Source organism: Oryctolagus cuniculus, chromosome 10 (assembly GCF_964237555.1).
Source record: "Oryctolagus cuniculus chromosome 10, mOryCun1.1, whole genome shotgun sequence".
NCBI classification, from domain to species: domain Eukaryota; kingdom Metazoa; phylum Chordata; class Mammalia; order Lagomorpha; family Leporidae; genus Oryctolagus; species Oryctolagus cuniculus.
In genome coordinates this window covers 27,791,101-27,811,111 of record NC_091441.1, presented here as the reverse complement: position 1 = coordinate 27,811,111, position 20,011 = coordinate 27,791,101, and the positions used below count along the sequence as shown (strand labels likewise).

General features: G+C 47.5%; 1 protein-coding gene across 3 annotated transcripts in view; it reads left to right on the top strand.

The window, feature by feature from the left end:
• SKA1 (spindle and kinetochore associated complex subunit 1) overlaps positions 1-20,011 on the top strand; it is a 47,761-nt gene that overhangs the window by 846 nt on the left and 26,904 nt on the right. The window contains exon 1 of one of the 3 annotated variants that reach the window (XM_008261307.4): positions 33-171. The exons of 1 other annotated variant lie outside the window; for it this stretch is intronic. The gene's annotated coding sequence lies outside the window, so the exon portion shown is untranslated. Of the gene's footprint in view, positions 1-32; positions 172-20,011 lie in introns of those variants that run through there. One more of the 3 variants, XM_008261310.4, reaches the window with a different exon arrangement.

Here is a 20,011-nt window from a genome sequence, read left to right as displayed (position 1 = left end):
AGCAGATTCGTGAGCCCGGGACCATCTAAAATGTTCAGACACGTAGGTAATAACGTTTGCTTGTGAGTTCCGGAGATCGGCCTGCAGAAAGCCGGCTGGAGGTGGGAGGCCAGCGGGACCGGAGGTTTGCATCTAACAGAATGTGAAGGGGACCGGATAACCTAGGACGCAGTGAGTCTGGGCTCCATGCTGGGCGAGCTTCATCCTGATCAAGGAAACGTTGGAATCCACACCGAGCTCTGTGTCTCTCAGATGCTGGGCAAATAACATTTCACAGCTACTTAGTTTTAGGCAGCATCCTGCCAGTCCCTCCTCATGATGGAGTCGAGCTATCCAGCAAGTTTCCCAGGGAGCTGCCCTCCTGTCAGACGTACCCTTAGCAGAGCTGCGCATCTCAGTCACCAGTAGGCAACCTGAGCCATTCCCTTGGCGATCGGTGCCTCCCCCACAGTGATTCTGCTCACCACCTGCCCTCTCTCCCCCACCCCTAGTAGCCCATCATCCACACAAGTGGTAAAGAAAGGAGGCATTTATTACAAAGTGCAGACAGGGAGTACAGGCAGCCCATGCTTAATTCCCAACTTATCATGGGGTTTCAGGGTAAGGAGCCTTGTACACTGAGAGAGTTCAGGCCCAGTTCTCTGGTTGGTCCCCAGTGCTCCTGGCTTTTGGTCAGTGTGCGATGGCTGGCGTGTTCTTCCAGAAATTCGAATGATGATAGATTAGATTCTTGTGTGTCTGGAGCTTTCCTACAGATGGTCTTTTTAATTTTTTAAAAATATATTATTTATTTATTCAAATGGTAGAGTTAACAGACAGAGGCAGAGAGAGAAAAAGGTCTTCTATCATTTGATTCATTCTCCATACAGCCGCAATGGGCTAATCTGAAGCCAGGAGCCAGGAACTTCTTCCAGGTCTCCCACATGGGTGCAGGAGCCCAAACACTTGGGCCACCGCCGCCTCCTCCTCCTCCTCCTCTTCCTCTTCCTCTTTTTAAAAAGACGTATTTAGTTATTTGAAAGTCAGAGTTACAAAGAGGCAGAGGGAGGGAGGGAGAGAGAGAGCGGGAGGGAGGTCTTCCGTCCGCTGGTTCACTCCCTAGATGGCCACAATGGCCGGAGTTATGCTGATCCGAAGCCAGGAGCTTCTTCCAGTTCTCCCACGTGGGTGTAGGGGTCCAAGGACTTGCGCCATCTTCCACTGCTTTCCCAGGCCATAGCAGAGAGCTGGATCAGAAGTGGAACAGCTGGGCCTTGAACCGATGTACATGGGTGCAGGAACCCAAGGACTTGGGTCTTCTTCCACTGCTTTCGCAGGCTATAGCAGAGAGCTGGATCAGAAGTGGAGCAGCCGGGTCTCGAACTGGTGCCACAGGTGCATTCTGTGTCTACTACAGCCAAAGCGCCAGCCCCCTCAGGTGGTGTTTATTCCCCTTAGATCAGGACCTGTGGTTTAGTGAGGCTGTTTATCACAGCAGGGAGGATGGTCAGTCGTCAGGAAGAGAGGCCAAGTCTCGATAGGGGCATTTGGTAAAGGCTTGGTTTCAACCTGACTGCATCGGCCCCCACCCTCCCTGCTCAGGAGTCACTCACACGGTTGGAGACCTCCCCCTGGAGGCTGCTACTCTGACACCACACTGTCACTATGTGCCAGCCCTACCCCGCCCCCCAGCATTGTGATATGACTTCCTAAGGAAAGAAGAGCAGGACAAAGAGGAGAGAGAACACAGACTCAGCCAGAACAGGTTTGTTCACCACAAAGCTGAGAGGCACCTGTGAGCACACAGCAGCGCGTGCACCTTCCCGCCCCCACAGGCGAGGTGCTTGTATAGTGTCAAGTGGCCCGGAGGGCCGGCGGGGTCTGGGCTAAAGCTGGGCTGCTGAGATAGCTGGGAGAGCTTGAGCTAGCGGGTATGGTTTCAGGGGTTTGATTAAGGGTGGAGCGGGGAGAGCCTGGACTAAGGGCTGAACTCTCAAGATAGTGGTGTGGCCATCGGTCAGGGCTGGGCAGCGCTGGGCCAGCTAAGGCGAACGCAGGGAGGTGGGGCCTGCTTGCCAGCACGCAGGGGGAACGTCTGTTTTGGCCTTCACAGATCTAAGGTTTTTGTCCTTGCTTCATCAGGCTTTGTCCCTCTGCAGTGTTCCCTCACTCACCCTTTCTTTGGATGGTTTAGGAAGATAAAAGATAAAATGTTTGTAACTTTGAAATATTCATGACAGGCTTCCATGTTAGGTCTTTGTTTTGCAGTGTTTACAAAGGGCAATTGTTCCAACTTCTGGTATTCTCAAGTAGGCAGGGACTTGCCTTAAAAACAAAGAGCAAAAAAAAAATCACTTTTGTATAATTAGTTTGAAGTAGTTTGGAATAGTTTTTTAGTGCTTTACTTTGTTATGGGTAATGTTTTTTGTTTGGATTTCTTTATTTTTAAACAGTGGCTATAGAAGTTTGAATTGCTCTTAAACATGTTAATTTTAATTCTGTATGTTTACAATGCATGTATCTTTGCTTATCATATAAAACTTTTAAAAATCTTTATTGATTTATTTGAAAAACAGTTATAGAGAGAGGGATAAAGAGAGGGAGAGATTATCCATCCCCTGGTTCACTTTCCAAATGGCTACAATGGCCAGTGCTGAGCCAGTTCCAAAGCCAGGAGCCAGGAACTTCATCTGGGTCTCCATGTGGGTGGCAGGAGCTGAAGTATTTGGACCATCTTCTGCTGCTTTCCCAGGTGCATTAGTGGGAAGCTAGATCAGAAGAGGAGCAGCTGGGACATGAACCAACGCCCACATGGGATGCTGGCATTGCAGCAGCAGCTTATCCCACTGCATCACAACACTGGCCCCAACAGACAAGATTTTTAAAAAAAATAATTTGTAACACCACAAAGAAACATGGTACATATAAAGGTCCCTGATTAATTCAAATAAATCTTTTCCTTTAATAAAAATGGGAGAAGGAAGAATACTATCACTATAGTATTCTAAAACTGCAACTCTTCCTTGATAAGGTGACTGGTTTTAATCTCAGTACTGCACAAGCAGCTGCCTTAGGAAGAATCTTCGGGACAGACCTTTTTTTTTTGGGTGTAAGAACTTCTTTTGGGAACATGTTGATATGCTGTTTATCACAATAAGCAACACAAGAAATGCCAAGGGAAAGCTGACGGTTGGCAAAGCATGCAAAGTCCCCCGTGCCCACCCTCCCCAACTGAGAAGGAATCCTGAGGACGAGGACTGGAGAAGGAAGCTACTTTATCAAGCAGCTTAGACATGAGACCCCAGCTGGGCTGGAGGGGTGTTCCGGACAGAAGTTCCGAACAAGGTGTTTTCTGCCCAGGGTGGTGGAAAGATGTGACACATCGGACGGATTCAGTAGGGAGCAGACAGAGGAGCTGGCTTTCTAACATTCCTTTATGTATGTTTTAGACACTAACATCTCAGGTGTCCTGCTGATCATCCCAAAGACTTGTGAGCGCGCTCCAACTTTGTAATCAGTGAGCGGCTCCAGCTGGGCTGGCAGGTGGGCAGTGGAGAGCAGAGAGGGTGTGTGTGTGTGTGGAAATGGAGAGAACTCAAGATGGCATTGCTGTGGTTTTGTTGTAGGCGAGGTAAGGTCTAAAATCCCTATTCCAGGCTCTTGCCTTTACCTAGAAAGCATGTTTCCTGGAGGTAGGGGACGTGGGGAACAGCTTTCCTGGCTACTCATCTGTCAGCTCTCCTTAGGCCAGAGCACGCCCGCCTGCTTCAGGAGGGAACCGACTGTAATTTCATTGGCTGGGTGGGGCCTGTGGCCGCGAAAGACTCAGAAACCTCGGGATCTCGCACCATCTCCCAACTCCCATGTTGCCCGTGGTCAGCACTTTGGGAGTGGAGTCCTTCACCTCCCTCTAGGAGGTCAGACAACTGTCAGCTTCTCTGCCTTTGCGGGATGCTCTGGGCAGCTAAGAAGGGAGACTCTGCTAGAGGCTGGAAGTGGGTTCTGTGGCCATGGGAAATGAAGATGCCAGGATTCCCGACCTCTTCCGGGGCTGAGTTGCCCAGTCTGCGTGGTCTCGGTCTGTCTCTTTCTTTCTTTCTTTCTTTCTTTCTTTCTTTCTTTCTTTCTTTCTTTCTTTCTTTCTTTCTTTCTTAATTTTATTTATTTACTTAAGAGGTAGAGTTGCAGACAGTGAGAGGGAGAGACAGAGAGTAAGGTCTTCCATCTGATGGTTCAACCCCCAAATGGCTGCAACGGCTGGAGCTGCGCCGATCTGAAGCCAGGAACCAAGTGCCTTTTCCTGGTCTCCCACGTGGGTGCAGGGGCCCAAGGACTTGGGCCATCTTCTACTGCTTTCCCAGGCCATAGCAGAGAGCTGGATTGGAAGAGGAGCAGCTGGGACTGGAACTGGCACCGTAGGCGGAGGATTAACCTACTATGCCATGGCACCAGGCACTTAGTCTCTGTTTCTTGCTTGCTCTCAGGTTTAGCTGGAAAAGGGGATTTTTTTTTTTGACAGGCAGAGTTAGACAGAGAGAGAGAGAGAGAGACAGAGAAAAAGGTCTTCTTCCATTGGTTCACCCCCCAAATAGCCGCTACGGCTGGCACGCTGTGCCAATCCGAAGCCAGGAGCCAGGTGCTTCCTCCTGGTCTCCCATGCGGGTGCAGCTCCCAAGCACTTGGGCCATCCTCCACTGCCTTCCCGGGCCACAGCAAAGAGCTGGACAGGAAGAGGAGCAACCGAGACAGAACTGGCGCCCCAACCGGGACTAGAACCCGGGGTGCCGGCACCGCAGGCAGAGGATTAGCCTAGTGAGCCACAGCACCGGCCCAAAAGGGGATATTTTTGAAGAAACAGGATTGTGATGAATGCTACACCAACCTTTCTCATGAGACACTCACCATGTAGTTGGAGAGATGAAATAAAGCAATTTCAGCGATTATTAAATGTACCATCAGTGGTAGAAGAATGTATACTTCAGAAACATCTGGGCCAATCTGAGAGGATCATGGGAGCTTGCCTGCAGAGGGAATTATTGGGCTAAATTTTGAAAGATGATTAGGAATTACTCAAAGAGGATGAAAGGGCTATGTGGATTGAAGGCTATTCCAGGCAGAACAACATCATGAAAAAAAGATGTAGAATTGTGAAAAGCCCACATATGCAACAGTGGGGGGTTGGGGAGTGGAGGACGTACAGAAGTGACAACTCGACAAACAGCTCTTCGTGTGAAACCAACTGAGCACCGAGGCTGGTGAGGCAGACAGGGGCCAGGACGGCAGTGCCTTGTATGTCACACTTTTCTGTGTGCCACAGAAGCACTTCTCTCAGGGAAGCGTGGGGTCTCACCACAACCACCCTACTCACTTCTGACCACTGCATCTCAGTCATTCCTGATGCGGTTCCTCTTCCATCAGCTGAACCCCAATTCTAACCTTATTTATTTTTAAAGATTTATTTATTTGAAAGTCAGAATTACACAGAGAGAGAGAGACACACAGAAAGAGGTCTTCCATCCGCTGGTTCACTCCCCAATTGGCCACAATGGCAGGAGCTGTGCTGATCCAGAGCCAGGAGCCAGAGGCTTCCTCCGAGTCTCCTATATGGGTGCAGGGGCCCAAGGACTTAGGCCATATTCTTCTGCTATCCCAGGCCATAGCAGAGAGCTGGATCTGAAGAGGAGCAGCCGGGACTAGAACCGGCGCCCATAAGGGATGCTGGCGCTTCAGGCCAGGGCGTTACCCCGCCGTGCCACAGCGCCTAGCATAGCGCCGGCCCCTCTAGCCCTATTTCTAAAGCAGGATAAAGCTGAGTGTGATGGTTCATGAGAAGGCGTGGTTGATTGCAAATGGATCTGGATCATCAGTGAAGCAGGCAAGGTGGGAGAGCAGGGCCAGGAGCCGGGCGAGGCCAGACACCACCACAGATAGCAGGCTGGACAAGCGGACAGTCAGATGACTGGAGCGTAAGTAATTCAGCAGTGGGATACCCAGGCACATGGACGCTGCAGTGCGCCCTGATGCTACCTCAGGGCGGAAGGAGCTGTTCCACCTGCTGCACGCAGTGTTGCTAGCAGAGAGCCTTCAGCTGTCTGTCATCTCTCTGCTGCATTTCCGGAGCTAACGAGAGATGCCTCACCCCCTTCCTGGACAGTTCACAGACTCATCAGTGACTTGGGGGCTGCAGCCTTTCCTGACTGCCCCAGTTCCAGACAGTTCAGCCAGGCCGTCCCAGCTTCCGAGCTCCCTGTAGCTGGTTCCCGGCTTCACGGAGTCTACACAGTACTGCCCAACTCCCTGCCCAACTCCGCATCCTTCTATGCTGCACTTCCTTCTGTTGGTGGTAACTTCATCAACAAAGTCTACAGTGAGGCAGCTATTTTTCACTTGTATTAATTTCTTCTTTAGTCAGAAACCAGTGTTTTAGTTCTACTTGATTTTGAGCCTAGAAACTGTCTTTTCCTCACTTTCTGGTCTCTAATAAAAAAAAATCTGCATGTAACTCACTGTTCCCCACATGGTACAGTTGTTAGAGTTTAAAAAAAGTCCACCGCCCCCAAGAATGACTCCAAGAGACTCTCTCATGCAATCAGCTAAGGGTTAAGGGTTTATTGATCCAGCATGCTGGGGCTCTCTGAACATGCAAGAACAGAGGAGCCCCGAGGAACTACAGCATAGGGTTTATAAAGGCAAAAACCGCAAAATCGGGAGGGGGAATACACAGTTGCTAAAATCAAAAGAGAGTACATAGTTACTGGGGTCAACATAACCCAAGTCCTAAGTGAAATTAATATCCATTATAATCTTGACAATACCAGTTACAATCTTAGAGTTATCAATTATGATCTTGACATTAATCCAAATTATAGGTAAGACATAGACAAATCACATCTTTATCATTAACCCAGGCGCAACCTTTCTACTTTCAAGCTTGAGCAATCATGCTAGGGGGTTTCTGTGCGTTGCCAAGGGTGATGTAGTACACTGCTATTGTCCAACTATTTGAGATCATAGTTTCAGACAAGAGTCTCACGGTGGGGGGGTGCTTTCCCAGAATGGAGTCTCAAGTGCTCCAAAATGGAGTCCCTACTGTCAAGGTGCTACTTCACAGTTTTGCTCTGTATGCTTTCAATGTTTTTTTTTTTTTTTTTCTAAACCTTTGGGTTTGGTAGTTTAATTATGGTGCACTTGGATGTGATTTTTATTGAGTTTTCTTTGGACCCATTTAGGGCTCATCGAGTTTGCTGAATATGTAAACTTACGCCTTTCACTACATTTGGAAAGTTCTAACCATTTTTTTCTTCAAATATATTTTCTGCACTGATTTAATCCTCTTCTTATTTTGAGAAAGACTAGGGTTTGGTTTTGTTGTTGTTATTTGTTTTTTTTTAGAAATGGAGAGAGAAAATGAGAGTGAGTTTCTGCCAGTTCACTCCCCAAATGCCTACAACAGCCGAAAGCCAAGAACTTCATCTGGGTCTCTAACTTCCCTTCTCTCTGAAGACTTTGTACACTCCTTGCATATCAGATTCACTGGTGACAAATGTCCTAAATTTTTTCTTGTGTGAGAAATCTTTATTTTTCTTTCATATTGAAGAATAATTTTTCTGGATGCCCCAAAATATACAAACAAAACAAAACAATACAAAAAGAAAGAATAGAAGGAAAAATAGTAGATAGCTTCAATACTCACTTTCCATAATGAATAGAACAACCAAACATAATATCAACAGGAACTAGAGAACTGTAATACTGTAAGCCAAGTAGACCTAGTATAAACAGAAACTCCACCCAGCAACAGAACACACATTCTTCTCAAGTACACATGAAACATTCCCCAAGATGTGTTGGCCCACACACACACACACACACACACAAAACCTGATAAATTTTAAGAAGATTGAAATCATTAAAACATCTTCTTCAACAACAATGGAACAAAAAGTAAATAGTATTCAACTTCAATTTTTAAATAGGAATTTAAAATTTAGAAAAAAAAAAAAAAGGCATGTCTTCCTATGTCTGACCATCAAGACGATACTTACAATGTTTCATTAACCAACGCCTGATTTCTCTGTGATATCTCCTCATATGTTAAAGTTTTCTTATATTAAAATTGACGGGGGGGGGGGGGCAGCGCTGTGGCGCAGCGCGTTATCTCCTTGGCTTGGAGCGCTGGCATTTCATATGAGCGCCCGTTTGAGACCTGGCTGCTTCACTTCCAATCCAGCTCTCTGCTATGGCCTGGGAAAGCAGTGGAAGATGGCTCAGGTCCTTGGGCCCCTGTACCCGCATGGGAGACCGGGAAGAAGCTCCTAGCTCCTGGCTTCAGATCAGCGCAGCTCTGGCTGTTGCAGCCAATTGGGGAGTGAACCATTGAATAGAAGACCTCTCTCTCTCTGCTTCTCTCTCTGTGTAACTCTGACTTTCAAATAAATAAATAAATCTTTAAACACACACACACACATACAAAATAAAATTGACAGGGGGCCAGTGCTATGGCGCAGTAGGTTAATCCTCCTCCTGCAGTGCCAGCAACCCATATGGGCACTGGTTCTAGTCCCAGCTGCTCCACTTCCAATCCAGCTCTCTGCTATTGCCTGGGAGAGCAGTGGAAGATGACCTAAGTTCTTGGGCCCCTGCACCCATGTGGGAGAGTAGGAAAAAGTGCCTGGCTCCTGGCTTCGGATGGGTGCAGATCCAGCCATTGCGGCCATTTGAGGAGTGAACCAATGGAAGGAAGACCTTTATCTCTGTCTCTCCCTCTCACTGTCTGTAACTCTACCTCTCAAATAAAATAAATAAAATCTTTTAAAAAAAATTGACTGAACTTGGCAGTATCCATTTTACTTAGATTTTCATCTGTGCTGCACCATAACAAAGAGTGAGTTGTGTGAATGGGGGACTTATCCTTGCACCAATAATTTTATCAACTTTCCAAAAAATAGCTGTTATACATTTTGAAAAGAGGGATTGTGGATTTGGATTAGGGCTCGTTTAGAGGTGGGATTATGGTTAGGTTTGGGTAAAACTCCTAGTGATTTGTGTTCCTTAACTGTTTTTGGTGAGTAAAAAAACTGAAAATGTTTATTATGTTGGCAAGAATTGAGTGAACCATATCTTTAAATAAAGAAGATATTCTCTCTCACTGTCTAACTCCGCTTGTCAAAAAATAAAAATAAATAAAAAAATAAAGAAGATATTGTAGTAACTCAAGAGGGTTAAGCTAATTTATTCTCATAATCCTGCTAATTTTTAAAAATACTACCATTAATTTATTTTTTTACTTTTGTTTTGTTTTGTTTTGTTTTGTTTTGACAGGCAGAGTTAGACAGTGAGAGAGAGAGAGATACAGAGAGAAAGGTCTTCCTTTTCCTATGGTTCACCCCCCAAATGGCCGCTACAGCCAGTGTGCTGCTGCTGGCGCACTGTACCGATCTGAAACCAGGAGCCAGGTGCTTCTCCTGGTCTCCCATGGGGTGCAGGGCCCAAGCACTTGGGCCATCCTCCACTGCACTCCCTGGCCACAGCAGAGAGCTGGCCTGGAAGAGGGGCAACCGGGACAGAATCCAGTGCCCCAACCGGGACTAGAACTCGGGGTGCCGGTGCTGCAGGCGGAGGATTAGCCTAGTGAGCCGCGGCGCTGGCCCTATTTTTAATTTTTTTAAAAATTTATATTTTAAGAGGGAGAGACAAGTGAGAGAGAGAAAGAGAGGAGAAAGAAACCACTATCTGTTGACATATTTCCCAAATGATTGCAACAGCCTGGACTGGATCATGGCCAAAGTTGGGAGTTAGGAACTCAATCCAAGTTTCCCACATGAATGGCAGGAACCCAACTACCTGAGCCATCACTTGCTGCCTCCCAGGGTCTGCACTGGCAGGAATCTCAAGTCAGGAGTCAGTGCTGGGTGTCAAACCCTGGCACTATGATATGGGATGTAGGCATCTTAACCAGTGTCTTAACTGCTAGACCTAACATCCAGCGCTATGTTAACAATTTGAGTCTGGAAGCCGTGAAATAATTAGCACTTATCTAAAGTTTTTAGACCAGACATATAATGCTATTTATAACAGAAATATGTTAATTAAAAGTCAAATTGACCTTTACAGGGAAAGGAAAAGAATTTTATTTTATTTTATTTTTTGACAGGCAGAGTGGACAGTGAGAGAGAGAGAGACAGAGAGAAAGGTCTTCCTTTGCCGTTGGTTCACCCTCCAATGGCCGCCACGGCTGGCGTGCTGTGGCCGGCGCACCGCGCTGATCCGATGGTAGGAGCCAGGTACTTATCCTGGTCTCCCATGGGGTGCAGGGCCCAAGGACTTGGGCTATTCTCCACTGCACTCCCTGGCCACAGCAGAGAGCTGGCCTGGAAGAGGGGCAACCGGGACAGAATCCGCCACCCTGACTGGGACTAGAACCCAGTGTGCCGGCGCCGCAAGGCAGAGGATTAGCCTAGTGAGCCACGGCACCAGCTAAGAATTTTATTTTTTAAAAATTTATTTACTTGTGGGGCCGGCGCTGTGGTGCAGCAGTTAATGCCCTGGCCTGAAGCACCAGCATCCCATATGTGTGCCGGTTCAAGACCTGACTGCTCCTCTTCAGATCCAGCTCTCTGCTATGGCCTGGGAAAGCAGTAGAAGATGGCCAAGGTGCTTGGGCCCCTGCGCCCACATGGGAGACCCGGAAGAAGCTCTCCCTCTCTTTGCCTCTCCTCTTTCTGTGTAATTCTGACTTTCAAATAAATAAATAAATTTAAAAAAATTTATTTACTTGTTTATTTGAAAAGCAGAGTGTCACAGAGAGAGAAAGAGAGAGAGAGAGAGAGAGAGAGAGAGAGAGAGAGAGGGACAGAGAGTTCTTCCACTTGCTTAAGTCCTTGAACCACCTTCTGCTGCCTATAGGGACTTCAGGAGCCCCTGGAGAGGAAAGGGAGAGACAAACATGACTTAGCCCTGCAGGAGCACTGAGGGAGAGAGAGCAGGGAGAAGCATATAAAATGTCATCTTGAGGCCGGCACCACGGCTCACTAGGCTAATCCTCCACCTTGCGGCGCCGGCACACCGGGTTCTAGTCCCAGTCAGGGCAGCGGATTCTGTCCCGGTTGCCCCTCTTCCAGGCCAGCTCTCTGCTGTGGCCAGGGAGTGCAGTGGAGGATGGCCCAAGTGCTTGGGCCCTATACTCACATGGGAGACCAGGATAAGTACCTGGCTCCTGCCATCGGATCAGTGCGCCGGCCGCGGTGGCCATTGGAGGGTGAACCAACGGCAAAGGAAGACCTTTCTCTCTGTCTCTCTCTCTCACTGTCCACTCTGCCTGTCAAAAAAAAAAAAAAAAAAGTCATCTTGAGATGCTGAGTCTGCACACACCTGATTGAGCACTCTGTGAACTTCTGTGTAAAGCAGGCTGCTCCAATGGTCATTTCCTGATTGGTTCACGTAGAATTCCTCATTAGCATACACTTCAACCAATCAAGGAGACCCTCCTGCTTTAGAAACACGTGTGAGTCCCAGCCAGGCAGTCTTGAGTGGTTTGGACAAGCAGCCCTGTGTGGCAGGCAGTCCTCTTCAGGGCAGGCCCTCTTGGTGGCCAGAGAACTTTCTCTGCTTCTTCCAATAAACGTCCTTTGTTTGGCTCAACTTCTTCCTTATCCGCGTGCCTCGTTCTTCATGGTCACGAGACAAAGAACCCAACAGAGAAGAGAAGCGGTGACCCAGAAGACAGCAGCTCTCCTCAAGGAAGCTGGCAGAGGGGAAGCTGTGATGCAGCAGGGAGGAGAGACGGTGACACACAGAGCTGCAGCAGGAAGACCAAAAACACAAGGAGCTTAACACAGGAGCCCTGCTGCCCCTGGAGAACCCCCTGAAAGGAAGAATCTGCCATGCTCAGCACCTGGAGCCGCACACTCCTCCTGCAACATGGACACCAGAACTCCGCCCACACCGCCCTCCCGATGCATTAGCAGGGAACTGGATCTGAAGTGGAGTTGCCAGGGCTCTAACTGGCTCTCAGCTCTGGATGCCAGCATTGACCCACTGTGCCACAACATCCGCTCCAATGTCTTCCACATGCACTGCACAGGGAAAAGAAAGCACACCTACGTGTGCAGCAACATGGAGGGCTGGTTCTGCTGCAGACACCTGCTGGGCTCCCTGGGGTCGACTGGACAAGTTCTTTGCCAACGTGGAGCTCACACGTTAGCAATGAACACAGGGACATAGTGATGAGTGTCGAGAAGATCAGGCAATGGCAGGGAAGGGGTAACAGATGGAGAGAGGGCAGCGAGCGGGTCACGAGGAGGTGAGAGAGGAGGTGCTCTTCTGCAGGTGGTGTTGACAGAGAATGCTGGGAGTGGCTCACTCATTGCAAGACCAGGGTCCTCTGTTTCAGACAGCTAGAATAGTAAGAGTTTTTTGGCCACCACTTCCTGGCTCTGTGGTTTGTTTCCCTGGTGCTGGGCGGAGGAATGGCGCTGTGCTGCCATCTTGTGGCCATGTGGCAAAGGGAGTCCTCCTCCAGTCAACAACAGAGTCAGGCAAAAATCTGTTTGGCCAAGTTTGAGGAAGACAATAAACACAGTGTTCTAGGTAAGTTTGATTCGGTCAAAGCTTTACTGATCCCAGACACAGCTAAGGTATTCTGTTTTGTGGTATCAGTCTTGTGGCGTCATCCAGGAACTTGGCTTCTGCACTCCAAGCCTAACTCGAAAGGAACTCCAGATAAAATAAGTTAATGTAGTCAACGTAGTCACCCAACTCTTTTTTTTTTTTTGAACAGGCAGAGTTAGACAGTGAGAGAAAGAGACAGAGAGAAAGGTCTTCCTTTTTCCGTTGGTTCACTCTCCAAAGTGGCCGCTACGGCTGCAACCAGCAGTTGCCCTGCGCTGATCTGAAGCCAGGAGCCAGGTGCTTCTTCCTGGTCTCCCATGCAGGTGCAGGGCCCAAGCACTTGGGCCATCCTCCACTGCCTTCCCGGGCCACAGCAGAGAGCTGGCCTGGAAGAGGAGCAACTGGGACAGAACCGGCGCCCCAACCGGGACTAGAACCCGGGGTGCTGGTGCCGCAGGCAGAGGATTAGCCTAGTGAGCCGTGGCGCCGGCCAGTCACGCATCTCTTAAATGCAATGTATTGAACACAACCCTGGTCTTTTCACTCCATGTGCAGATAAGTGCCATCCGCCCCCAAGAGGAGACCAGGCTCATCACTAACACAAGTGCATCCAGGGGGTTGGGCAGCGTCTTCTGACAGTTGGCCCTGGGTTGGTTTCCCCTGGCTGCCATATCTAAGTACCACAAACCAAGGGGCTCGGATGACAGACACGTGTTGCCCTGCAGTTCTGGAGGTGAGAAGTCAGAAACCAAATCTTGGGAGGGCTGAGGGAGGTAACGTTCCAGGCCTCTGACCTTGGCTTGGGACAACCAGCCTCTCTCTGTGTCTCTTCACATTGTCTTTCCTCCAAGAATGACTCTTTGTCCAAATCTGCTCTGTTTATAAAGACAGTCATCCTAGTGGATGGGGACCCACAAAATGACCTCGTTTTTACCTTAACATCCCTATAAAGATCTTATCTCCAAATAAAGTCACATTCAGAAAGCTGAGGGCAGGACTTCTGCACATGGGTGGACCCCCTGATGTTAAATTTGATTACAAGACCAGTCAGCCTCAAGTACCTGGAAATCCCCACCCCTTTGTCTCCTCCCCTTCTCTCTTTTCTTCTCCCTCAATTTTTTTTTCTACTATGTGTCTGGCACTGGTCTTAGCCACTGGGGATACAGATTTTTTTTTTAAGATTTTCATTTTATTATTTGAAAGGCAGAATTACAGAGAGAGGTAGAGAGACAGATCCTCAAATGGCCGCAATGGCCAGAGCTGAGCTCCAATCTGAAGCCAAGAGCCAGGAGCCTCCTCCAGGTCCCCCACACGGGCACAGGGGCCCAAGCACTTGGCCATCTTCCAATGCCTTCCCAGACACATCAGCAGGGAGCCAGATGGGAAGCAGAGCAGCCGGGACTTGAACTGGTGCCCATATGGGATGCTGGCACTGCAGGCTGGGGCTTTAACCCGCTGCACCACAGTGCCAGCCCCGCTCCATGGTTTTCAACCCTGATGCACATTAGAGTCATCTAAGACATTTTGAAAATTTCTGACCCTGTACCCTATCCCTGGATGAATTAAATAACAAGAAAAATTTCAGGGAGACCTAACCCAGGAGGGAAGGATCATTAATGCTTTTGATAGGAGGGTATTGGTTTGTTGAAAATTTTTTAAAGATTTATTTATGTATTTGAAAGGTACAGTTATAGAAAGATAGCAAACACACAAGTGAGAGAGAGCAGGAGACACAGAGACAAGAGGTCTTCCATCTGCTGGTTCACTCCCCAAGTGGCTGCAACAGCCAGAGCTGGGCCATTCAGAAGCCAGGAGCCAGGACCTTCCTCCAGGTCTTCCATGCAGGTGCAGGGGCCCAAGCACTTGGGCAATTTTGCACTGCATTACCAGGCCATAGCAGAGAGCTGGATTGGAAGCAGAGCAGCCAGGACTTGAACTAGCGCCCATATGGGATGCTGGCATTGCAGACAGCGGCTTTACCCATTATGCCACAGTGCCGGTCCCTGGTTTGCTGAATTTGGGAAAATTTAATGAAATTGTTGAGATAGAAAAGAAAAAGGAGCAGATACAGAAGATCATCATGTGCAAGACTTAGAGATATCAAACAACACAGTGTCAAACTACACGCTCTGGGGGAGCAGGACTTGGGCACGTGTCTTAATGGGAGGAGGGGTCTCACAAGGTTACTGGAGCAACCCTACAAGCAGCTGCTGTACAGAGATAAACTTCTAGGAAGGGGTTCTGGGAGATAAAGCTGATGAAGGAGGCTGGGGCCAGATCAAATGTAGACCCGGGTTTCATTTTAGCATTTCAGAAAAGGAGTCTGGAGACCTGCGTTAACCACTGAGCTCACTCCTGACCACTGTGCTTTTCGGCTGAATCACAGTGCTACCTATAAACAATGGCAAAATGGTCGTCAATTCCAAAGCTGCTATGTCTGGCAGTGGGTCAGGGTTGGGGGAGGGCAGCCCAGGGAATGCAGTGAATGGTGGGGAGGTCTGGACCTGGGCCCAGGTCTAGTGAGTGAGAGCCACTCCACTCCACTGCAGAATGTGCACCTGACCCTAAGTGGGGTCGGGAAGGGCTGTACTTTCCTGCTTCTCCCATCCCTGTGGCAGGGGCACAGGTGACCAGCAGCACGGTGCTGCCCCCGTACCAACAGTCAGCCTCTGGAGGGGCTCATCTGCAGCCCTGACTCCCCCTGGGCAGCCCCAGCTTCTCTGAAACACCAGTAGCATCCGGGAGTGTAACCTGCTGTCTGGGTGTGTCCTGCTATGACAGTATGGCCATGTCGTGTTAGGGATTCTTATTGCAGTGCGACTGTCTCCAGGTTATCTAGGACACTTATTTTGGGGCTCTAATGATATATGATAAATCTTTGATGCCAAGATTTATAATTTGCAAATTATTTTATAAGCATATTTATTAATCATTAATTATATTTAGTCATGTACACTCTACTAAAACATGATTTATAAATATATGTTACACAGAATGTGTGCTTCAGTATTTTTTTAAGATACATTTATTTATTTGAAAGGTAGAGTTACACAGAGAGAAAGAGAGGAAGAGAAAGAGAGAGAGAGAGGTCTTCCATCCTCTGGTTCACTCCCCAATTGGCTGCAACGGCCAGAGCTGTGCCAATCCGAAGCCAGGAGTCAGGAGCTTCTTCTGGGTCTCTCATGTGGGTCCAGGGGCCCAAGGACTTGGCCATCTTCCATTACTCTTCCAGACCATAGCAGAAAGCTGGATCAGAAGAGAAGCAGCCGTGACTTGAACCGGCACCCATATGGGATGCTAGCGCTTCAGGCCAGGGTGTTAACCCACTGCACCACAGCGCCAGCCCTGCTTCAGTATTAATTACATTCACACAGACAGAAGTTTTCCAAAACATGGACATAACCTCATTGTATGGACTTGTATATCATATAATACAATACAGTCGAATTCTAACAGTTTTTTCCATTTTGTTACTAAATTTTCCTTAAGGAAAATGACTTTTAGAAGGTAAATGAGAAAAGTCCCTTAGTTCCAGGAGATTAGAACATATCCAGCAAAATGAAATATTGATGTCAGTGGCGCAGACACTGGCTTCCCTGTGGCTCATTAGTGGAGCTCAAAACTGATGCTGGGAAATTTGGCAAGACTTACTCTTTTTTTTTCTTATATCAAAAATTGGAGAACTCATCACTCTGTGCACACTAATATAGTAACATCCTTAACAGTATTCAAAATGCTTTGAGAAACATTTCTATCAAATAAGATATAGTTATGTAACTTTTCATAGAATTTGCTTTCAAATACATACATATATATATATATATATAGTACTTGATTTCAAATATTTATATATAAGGTATTGGTGCCTGTTCTGAGAAGCATTTTATCATGTTCGCAGAGTATGTCCATGTGTGAATGGCATAATCTAGGTGTTTGTGATCCACTCTCCATGGTTTTCGTCCAGCCACAGTTCAGCCTGCGTGGGCAGGAACACGAGGGGAACTGATCTGACCTTTATGGACTGCTGTAGGTTGGGTTCAGCCAATGGGGGTAGGAGTTAACAGCAAAAGGTCGATACAAGTGGGAGGAGAACGAGGCAGGTGTTTCTCTCCCAATGTGTGTGGTCTCAGCCTATTGCAAAGATCACACTTCCTGTCAGGTGATCTGTTCTATCAGGCTGTCCCTTTCCTCTTTATCTAACCTTTAGTCTTTGTGCTTAGAGGTAATACCTGCTCCTTGAGGTTGCAAGACCCAGGAAACTGAATGACCATGTGTTACTTTCTGTAAACTCTGCCCACACATTTTAAGTAGCATTTTTTATAAATTCTACTCCAATAATCCAATTTGAGATTTCCATCTGTTTCTTGCCAGGACCTTGAAGAATAAAGTGTGTTTGCTCTTTTCCTTTCTGTGAATTAAGTGTGTGGCAGAAGATGCTAATAACACATCTCTAATTGTTAAAAAAAATAAAATAAAAACCAGGGAAATTTTGTACTACATTGTGCTATATTAGTACATCTCTTCCTCCTGTTCTTTAAATAGAAACTAGTGCTCCAATTTCCAGCCCACTCTTGAGTCCCTGAGTGTCAAGCACAAGGTGTTGTTCACACATTGCTACTGTCGAGTTGGACATTTTATATGCAGCAATGAGTCTCTAGCATGTGTGTACTAGAAAGAGGACAGACTTGGCAGGCGCCGCGGCTCACTAGGCTAATCCTCTGCCTGCGGCGCCGGCACCCAGGGTTCTAGTCCCGGTTGGGGCACCGGATTCTGTCTGGTTGCCCCTCTTCCAGGCCAGCTCTCTGCTGTGGCCAGGGAGGGCAGTGGAGGATGGCCCAAGTGCTTGGGCCCTGCACCTGCATGGGAGACCAGGAGAGGCACCTGGCTCCTGGCTTCGCATCGGCGCAGTGTGCCGGCTGTAGCGGCCATTTGGAGATGTGAACCAACGGAAGGAAGACCTTTCTCTCTGTCTCTCTCTCTCACTGTCTAATTCTGCCTGTCAAAAAAAAAAAAAAAAAAAAGAGGACAGACTTAGTTATTAGTGTTGAAGCATTGTTAAGCACCTTTTGTTGTGTGTGCCTCTGCCTCTTCCCCTCTTCCCCAGCACATAGCTGAGCCTTTCCCCTTCTGTTCTCTACACACATTCTGTCACATTAAAGTGCTAGATTCTTAGAGACATAGTAAGAAAACATATACATATGATTTTTTACTATGAAAAGAAGAGGCAGAGAGAGAGAGAGAGAGAGGGGTCTTTCATCTGCAGATTTACTCCCCAGATGGCCAAAATGGCTGGAGCTGTGCTGATCTGAAGCCAGGAGCCAGAGGCTTCTTCCGGGTCTCCCACATGGGTTCAAGGGCCCACGGACTTGGGCCATCTTCCACTGCTTTCCCAGCCCATAGCAGAGCGCTGGATTGGAAGTGGAGCAGCCAGGACTTGAACCAGCACCCATATGGGATGCCAGCACTGCAGGCGGCGGCTTCTCCTGCTATGTCACAGCGCTGGCCCCATGCAAGGGTAGTTTTGAGGGCAGTCTTTGAATTTTGTTTAGACCCCAAGAGGCCCTTACTTAGCTGTCTCTTTCCCTCCGTCTCTCTGGTGTACCAGCTGGCCCCAGAGTTTAAGCTGTTCTGCTTCATTAAAAGGAGCTTCCAACATCCCCTTATTGGTTCTTCACCAAAATCTCCAATGTTTTCTAGGTCACTCTTAGGATTGAACTTCTCTACACTGTTACAAATCAGTTCTGTTTGTTCTCTGCCTCTCTGCCTCTCCACCTGGGCAAAATCTCTGAACAGCTGCTCTGGGTGCTGCACAGAGCAGCACTTCTTGTCTTCTGGGTTTGGGGGCCCCAGTAGCCTTGTCCTGCCAAACCTCGAGTAGGACCTCCACCTCCAGGGCAGGCACTGGATAAAAGGGAGTCCTTTGACTATTGGATGCACTCTCCAGAAACTTGGCTGTTCGAGTCTGTTCAGGCTTGTCCAACAGAACACCACAGCCTGGGCAGCCTGCAAACAGCAGACACTTATTTCTGATAGCTCTGGAGGTGGGACACTAAGATCTGGGCACTGGTAGCTTTGGTGTCTGGTGGAGGACCTGTTTCTTGGTTCCTAGACGGCTGTGGCAGCACATCCTGGCACGTCAGAAAGGGTAAGGGAGCTCTGGGCACTAATCCTGTTGGTGGGGGCTCTGCCCTCATGACCTAATTACCTCCCAAAGGCCTGATGGCCTAATTTCATCACTCTGTGGCTCATTTCAACATAGGATTTGGAGCCACATTGTAACTATTAGGTGGGTGATATTATAATATAAATATAATTGTTGTTGATTTTGGTTTACTTTTGCCCATGGTTCCTGGCTTATAACTGCCTTTCGAAGGCAGGCTGTAGACATGTGCTCAAGGTGGGTCATGGAAGCTCTACTCCCCTCCCCCCACCCCCCACCCGCCTTCAGCTTGTATCCACTGTAGACCTGACTGTATGTTTTCCGTAGGAAGAAAGTGCCTGCCTCACATTCTGAGTTTTTAGAAGTCTCCTGTACTGGTTAGTGTGGTGTGAGACTACAGGAAAAACACTGTGTACTTTTCCAACATACAGTGAGGGGACATAAACATTCAGCCTATAGCATTAACCTTAGACTTTGTGTTGAGTATGCTAACAGAAAGAGAGCCAGGTCAAAGCTCTATCGGCTTTTATGAATTAGCCTTGGAATTGGCACTGGGTTGTTTCTGACATATTCTGTGCACTGGAATTAGTCACTAAGGCTAGCCTATTTTTTTTAAAGGGGAGGAGGTATTGCATTTGACTTGTTTATTGAAGGGTAGCTAAGAATTTGTGGATATGTTTTACAACCACTACTGTAAGTACAGTTATTTGCAACATGTTAACACTTGAAAAATTTAAGTGAAGAGTATATAAGTATTGTCCTATTCTTTGCATTTTTATGTATGCTTGAAGATTGGGAAAATGTTACTATGTAGTTGTCTGAGGCCAGCCTGATTTTTCTCCCTGTTTGTAGCTCATTTTGCAGGGAACTTGAAGGATTTTTTTGTTGTTGTTAATCCCTGCAGTTGAATAACTTAACTTGGATGTTTCTAGTTGTAGAGTTTCTCTTGATAAATTTTCTTGGACTGCAGTGTGTGCCTCCATCTAGAGGTTCAACTTTTGTTATGTCATCACTTTTATTACATTATCCAGATTCTTCTAATCCACATTTTCTTTGCATTAGGAAACATTTACCCTCATGTTGGATCATTTCTCTATCCTAATTCTGTGGACTTCTGTATTTGGTTTAATTTCTCTTTCTACTGCTTCCACTGTGATTATCCTACGATTTTCTTTAACTTAGTTTTCAATGTCATCTTTTATATTGCTTGGTATTTGTACTTCAATGTACTAATTCTGTGGTTGTTTGAAACCTCACTTTATG